This window comes from Acartia tonsa, chromosome 6, assembly GCF_053477335.1.
Source record: "Acartia tonsa isolate MP-2025a chromosome 6, ASM5347733v1, whole genome shotgun sequence".
In the NCBI taxonomy this organism is placed as follows: Eukaryota; Metazoa; Arthropoda; class Copepoda; order Calanoida; family Acartiidae; genus Acartia; species Acartia tonsa.
The window spans coordinates 49,080,855-49,088,652 of record NC_137265.1 but is presented as its reverse complement, the minus strand read 5'-3'; positions in this window follow the sequence as shown (position 1 = coordinate 49,088,652).

Sequence of the window (7,798 nt, the reverse complement as noted above, 5' to 3'; positions counted from 1 at the left end):
TTATAGTTTATTACATGTATCCATGAAAATACTCTTACTGTATTTATTCTATGTAGGCTATTATAGTTTATTACATGTATCCATGAAAATACTCTTACTGTATTTATTCTATGTAGGCTATTATAGTTTATTACATGTATCCATGAATATACTCTTACTATAGTTACTCTCTGTAGGCTATTTAGTTTATTACATGTATCCATGAAAATACTCTTACTATAGTTACTCTCTGTAGGCTATTATAGATTATTACATGTATCCATGAAAATACTCTTACTATAGTTACTCTCTGTAGGCTATTATAGTTTATTACATGTATCCATGAAAATACTCTTACTATAGTTACTCTATGTAGGCTATTATAGTTTATTACATGTATCCATGAAAATACTCTTACTATAGTTACTCTCTGTAGGCTATTATAGTTTATTACATGTATCCATGAAAATACTCTTACTATAGTTACTCTAGGTAGGCTATTATAGTTTATTACATGTATCCGTGAAAATACTCTTACTAAAGTTACTCTATGTATGCTATAATAGTTTATTACATGTATCCATGAAAATACTCTTACTATAGTTACTCTATGTAGGCTATTATAATTTATTACATGTATCCATGAAAATACTCTTACTATAGTTACTCTATGTAGGCTATTATAGTTTATTACATGTATCCATGAAAAATGGAGTAAAGCAAAGAAGATCATATTTACTCTCAGAAAATTGAAATTCTTAGCAAGATTTTTCAGCATCGATTTTCAATAATTGTGTACGTACGTATAGAATGAAATATTATTTTTAAAAGCGAAGCTTTTTATAATTAGGGTCGGTCCGTCCGTACGTACGTCCGTCCTTAACGGAGAGCTTTTTTCGTTAATTTAGGGATGTTAGAATATTAAAGTAATATATATAGAGCGATAAATATTATATGTAACAATCACCCCTTTTCAAAGGCCTTCTACCAACTTTGGGTTGGGTCCTTGAGTTCAGCTGATTCTTTCAAAAATGTAAATACAGCCGGGTGCTGGCAAAAGAACAAAAGGCAAATTGTAATCTAATGTTAACACAAGGACGCCCAAGCTTTTTACTTTGTATTGGGGTAAAATTAGGGGTTCTATTCGTTCAAGGGGAGTAATCAAACGTGTTTAAAAAAAACTTGAGGGGTGTAAAATAAGAGATTCAAAGTCTAAAGGGGTAAACACCCCTTTACCCCTGTACTTGGACGTCTATGTATGACCTTTAATGATTTCTGCATTTTTTACTAGTTAATTTCGTTTTTGTATTGTTTAAATACTGTTCATTTCTTGAAAAATATTTTGAAAATTATCTACTGATCTCATAAAACTGACAACAACCCAATTACTTAAAATAAGGACATAGTTAATTTGCCACCACCTCAGTGAGATCTCAACCCTTTATGGAAAAATAATCGAAAACAACGTAAATTCAGGCAAAAAATAAATTTGGAAACATCTGCAATATATTAGTTCTATATTTGACGCTAGATGTCACTAAAAACTTGATAATTAAGATTTGCAAGGAAGAATTTACATCATTAGGAAAAATGTCTTGTTAATCACAAATAACTAGGTTGTGAGAAATTGATAATGGGAGTTTTAAATACTTCATAGAAGTTTACTGTTTAGACAGAAATAGCAATTTTTCACAAAAATTGTACCTTTCTCTTTCAAAAAGCAGAAGAAAGCATTAAACAGCTGAATTTAGAAAGCAAAGTTTAATGAAATTGTTTCTCGTCTGCTGAGCTTTAGGTCTTTGCCATCGGATATCATTTAGTAGTCTGTTTATACATCTATACTATAAATTTATTGTTAGAAATCTCCTATCGATTTCAATGCATGGTGATTCCTTTAATAGTTAGGTACGATTTAGAAAGCGTAGCAACTCTATAATCATAACCAAAATTTCCGTACGTCCATTTTAAACATGTTGATTTTTCTACTTTTTTAACAACAAATTTTTATGTGATCTAATCATCCGATTGATTTGATTTTTAATATATTGATTCCTGGGATAACAAAGTATAATGTTATATGCGAAGGAACTCTATAAGTCCTAAATATGTAAGTATGTCAATAAACATTATCCTGTTTAAAGCAGTTTTTCAACAAATTTACTCACTGCATTTGCTTCGACTCTTATATTCTGATTATATTAAATATATACACTATACAAGCGTTAATGTCCGTTTGTCCTACCATTTCAGTGCTTCGCTTTTATGGATGTTATCATCCTTGTTATATTAAATCTTTTCACCAATAAAAATTTTTGGGAAGCACAAAATTATTTGGTAACTAAACATTAAAAAAGTTTAATCAAATTGCCAAATTACAGAATACAATTATAATTCAACTGTCTAAAGAAAATAAACCCTTGTATATGGATCAAAGGTAAATTACCTGTATGGGGTAGGATTCCGTATGGTTAGAGCCCAATCCCTCTAAGATGCTCTTACAGACTATATGGATCAAAAACCTTATATAAGATTATTGTGTTTTGTTTTTATGTTATTGTTAAGACATCAATAACCAATGAACCAACATGGCTCTCATTTACAGTGAAGCTTCTTAAATGTCACAGAAAAATTTCTAAAAACTTTTTGTGGGAAAAATCTCACCTCTAATTAAAAAAAAACAGAAAGACTTGAATTGCACTAAAAAGTTCTAGGGGCGAAGCAAGACGTAAAATATAATAATTTTATCATTTTAGATTTAAACATTTTTTGGCGAAAAATCTGTTATCATAATAATTCTAAATTATAAAAAGTTTAGATAGTACAGTTGGGATATTGAACATGTTTTTCATCTCTTGAAAAGATTAAAAAACAAGGATCTGAAGAATGGTCATGTATCTTATTATAGACAGCTTTTACCGGATATTGAAATAGATAAAAATTCAGATTAAAACCTTCGAAACCTAGGTCTAACAAAACTGGTATTAATTTTAAGATTCCTATTTTGATATCCGTGAAATATTGTCTGTAAAACAATGCAACTTTCTTAAAGATCTGGTAAGATCTATGTAGCCATTTACGAGATCTATCAAAACATACACAAACATAAAACTAACTTCTTTCTGAAGCGGGTTTAATCATGTTGGGAAAGTAGCATTTTATTCTTTTATCAAAATTTTCTTTAATTGACCTATCTTTGCATGTACTTGCTAAAACCATTCTTTAAAATCTTTAGATTTCTTATTAATATTGGGGAAAGCAGGCTAATCACAGGGGGGTGAGGGCTGGGTTTGTAAAGAGGGGAGGGGAGGGGGGGCAGTTGCGCGCTCTAAAAAGGCCCAACAGTGAACCCGCGAAGTTACTTTGACAGATGAGGGAGCCGAGCTCACCAAGGCTTGTACACATCGCCACACAGTTTGGGCACTTTTTCTCCCCATTAATCCCTTACCCCCCCCCTCTCAAGAATTCCTACACCCCCCCCCCCCCTCCTTATCGCAACACTTCTTCTGTGCCTTTCTTGATTTTCACCGCAAAAATCACTGCTTGTGTGTGTGTGTGTGTTCGTGTTATGGTGCCAATGATTTTGATCATTTTAGATATTGAAAACCTTATGTTGTCAAATTAAAAATTTAAAGAGATAAATTGATAAACGGACAAAATGTGTGATTATTAGTAGAACTTAATTTGTTTAATCTGTTCTAAATTTAGTCACCAAATAAACTGCAAAATTATCAAAAAAACATTTTATATCTTTTTGATTGTCCATATTTGATATCCAACGAATTTTATCCGGCCTTGTTGAATATTTTAAAGTCAATTTTCAAAAACCTGCGTGGTCAAAATGTGTGGCACCTTAATATGTAAGACTAGGTTGAAGGGTTAACGTACATCTTGCAATAAAATCATTTTCTCCTTTTCTCTCTCTCTCTCTCTCTCTCTCTCTCTCTCTCTCTCTCTATCTCTATCTCTCTCTCTCTCTCTCTCTCTCTCTCTCTCTCTCTCTCTCTGTCTCTGTCTCTCTGTCTATCTGTCTCTCTCTCTGTCTCTCTTTATCTCTCTCTCTCTGTCTCTGTCTCTCTGTCTCTCTCTCTACCTCTATCTCTCTCTCTCTCTCTCTCTCTCTTTCTCTTTATCTCTCTCTCTCGCTCTCACTCTCTTTCCCTATCTCCTAGGTGAAAACACGGCTGATTTTTGGACATATAAAATTGATATCTCTCTAAATAGGAAGGTTAGGTACATATGGGTTGAGGAAAGAGGAGGGAGGGGGGGGGGATGTTGCACCCCTTGCAAAATTATTACTCAATAAATTTCTACTACGTGTACTCAAATTTTAATACTAAGCTCGGTCGTCTAAAAAGCTCATGCGGAGAGAAAGAGAGAAAGAGAGAGAGAGAGAGAGAGAGAGAGAGAGAAAAAGAAAGAGAGAGAAAGAGAAAGAGAGAGAGAGAAAAAGAAAGAGATAGATAGATAGAGAGAGAGAGAGAGAGAGAGAGTGAGAGAGAGAGAGAGAGAGAGAGAGAGAGATAGAGAGAGAGAGAGAGAGAGAGAGAGAGAGGGTGAGAGAGAGAGAAAGAGAAAGATAGAGAGAGAGAGAAGGTGCCCATATGGGTTTGTACAGAATAAACAGATGAATAAATTAACAAAGGAGTAGGCCCTTTCACTCTAACCTATTCCTAGACCATTGAGACCTAAATAACCATTTCAAGGACTCTTTTAAAACTTTACTGAACCTAACAAAGCCTACAAAAATATTGATGTATCAAATTTAGAAAATCCTTCTGATTTGTATACAAAAAGGAAACTATTAGCCTAGCAATTAGTGGGGTTAACCTACCTGAAATAAAGAAGATGATTAAAGTCCCTCAACAGATTATGACGTCATACGTACGATAGAATAACCAATGAGAGGCCAGGATAAATTTTACCATTGGACAATTACAGTGTATACTGGCCTCTCATTGGCTATTCTATCGTATGATGTCATAATCTGTGGAGGGACTTTAATCATCTTCCAAATAAATCACCCAACCCATTACCTATTGAGAAATTGTACAATAGCCTTACAAGTTTGTATGTCATTGTAAACATTGATAAATGAGCTTATTATTTAGGCTTGCCATTATCAATGTTTTATCATAAGTGGAAAAATTGTTTTTTATTATATATAATATCCCTTTCCTTCATTCCTGTATGTATACTTAGTAGTGCTGCTTTTTTAGCAAGAAGATTGTCTCAAATAAAACAGTAGATTTTTTAATGCATTTTACACTTGCGTCTTCGCCCCTAGCCTCTAGGGGCTTTGCCCTAAAAGGAAATTAAAAAAAAAAGAAATTAAGTACCTCTGGTGCTGTCACCACCACATTTGAAATTAACTGCCTAAAGAAAAAAAATGAGGGGGATTTTAATTTTTGGGGGGTTGGTGGTATCCCGCGCCCCAAGAAAATAGCCTAAAACCACTACAGGACCAGAAGGTATATTCTCTAAAGAGTAGAATCCGATCGGTTCAGTGGTTACCGATATCTTAAGGAACGGACAGACGGACGGACAGACGGATCGCTTTAATTGCAAATAATATTGCAAAAAAACAAATATTTGTCTTTATATTTTTTGTTGCAATGAAAAAATGTCTAAAAGTAGTATCTTCCCTTTTTCTGCGGTTATATTCATGGATGTTGTAGTACTATACTATCCATACGTACCCTTTTTTATTACACATGGACAACGCGATAACAATTTTGGCATACATTCTGACTAAGGGGGGGGGGGAGGGCGCTCAAAAATGGGCACACATAGGTGGGGATATGATTTTTAGGTGAGTTGGAAGGGGGGGGGATGAAACATGAAGGAAATGGCGGAAAAAAGGGTCGTTGGTGCGCTTTCGCGATGGTGTATATGTGTGTGTGTGTGTGTTAGGTCCAGATTATATTTTGGGCTCTACCTTATTTCTCTACTGGACCTTCTTTAGTCATTATTAAGATCTTGTCGACACAACATAAAGACATCCAGTGATTTTAGTATTATATACACAACAATTTTTACCCACACAATTATTCAGGACATTAACTTTCAACTATTCTGCTTGTCAAAAATTATCTTCATCTCGTAAAAACAATTTACAATCTTGTATAAAAGTAACAGGATCTGCGTGTGTCTGTCTTTCTGTGCCGAAGGATCTCCCTAATCGATAAACCGATATTGTTCTCCCCTTTAAAATGTAAACCTGGGATGGTTTTTAACTATATTGGAGGGGGTACCGCAAACCTACCCAGATTAATTGCCACTTGAATAAAATTACCCCATATTTTTTTTTCACCCGAAACTAAAAATGGGAGGGGGTCAAATTCAACCCCCCCACCAATTGAAGTGCTCCTAGAGGCCTTTAGGGAAGTAGTTGCTAGTTTTTTTATATTGTATGAAACTGATTTTTCTGTCATATCTGTATATTTGTTATGGATGGTTTTAGATTCTCAGGAATTTTTAGGGATAAGACAATGGACGATAAATTGGAAAACACCACCAAAAATAACCCATTGGTAGATTAAGACTATTTGTTGAAAAAAGATCTCATTTGTATGCCAACGAATTAGAGAACGAAGCATAATCTGCAGTCTATTGTCACCTCCCTTCCTATTTAACCCACATTACAATGTAGAAGATGATTATAGTCCCTCCACAGATTATGACGGCATACGATAGAATAACCAATGAGAGGCTAGCGTAAATTTTACCATTGGTCAATTACAGTGTATACTGGCCTCTCATGGGCTATTCTATCGTATGACGTCATAATCTGTGATTATGTAATTTATGTAACATTTTTGATTCAATGAATATATTGGACTTGTTGATAGTTGCTTCACCCCTAGCCTTTAACTGTTTTCAATTATCTTTCAATTATCTTACTAAGGATGTTTGTTTTTCTTGTGTGTTTGTCTGTACAATAAGATCTTGCTGACCGCTAGATTTATATTTAAAACCACTCTGCAAAGATTAACTTTTTTCTAGTTTTAAATCTAAAAAAATAGGTGACTATTTAAAAAACACCCTTTTAAATGTTGTCTATTGCTTTATTAACACCTAAATAAAATTTAAGCAAAATTCTGTACATGCAACATTTGACACATGATTGGCATTTAATATTATTAAAATAAATTATTATTTCACATTTTTTATACAGTACTTTAAGCATTGTACTATATTGTCCAAGGAATCATTGTCAAATTAAAGATTAGATTTTATCATCTAAAAATTTTTAGAATAGGTCTTTCAAGTGACTTTAGAGTTGCTAAACCTTATCATACCTTAAAATTACAGGAATCTTCTTACCAAGCTTGTAATACATGGGGGGGGGGGTCTCCAACATGCCTAAATTTATGATAAAAGCTATCCGTTGGCATATGAACGGACTTACTACGAATGCAGAAAATCATTGCTTTCTAAAACCAGAATAAAGTAGTATAGACAATCATAATATTTTTCAATATATTTTCCATATTTAGCAAATAGTGTGTCGTCACCATTAAATGATATTTACACTAAATTTCAACATTTTGTATTTTGGATAAGATCTTTTTCTATTCTTACTGGTGACCACACTAGCGTCCTGGGGAAGGGTGGTCAGTAAAATAGCCTAAAACTATCCCAAGCTTTAATTTTTAAAACATACAGACAAACTGACAGCTATTTGGAATAGAAGAGTAGCTGTGCTACAAATCAAACTAAATTTATTCATTGCATGAAGCTAAATTTTCAATGCTATTTTATAGTTTCTATAAAACTTTGTTAACTATAATTTTATTTGCATTTCCGATTTGAAGTACCA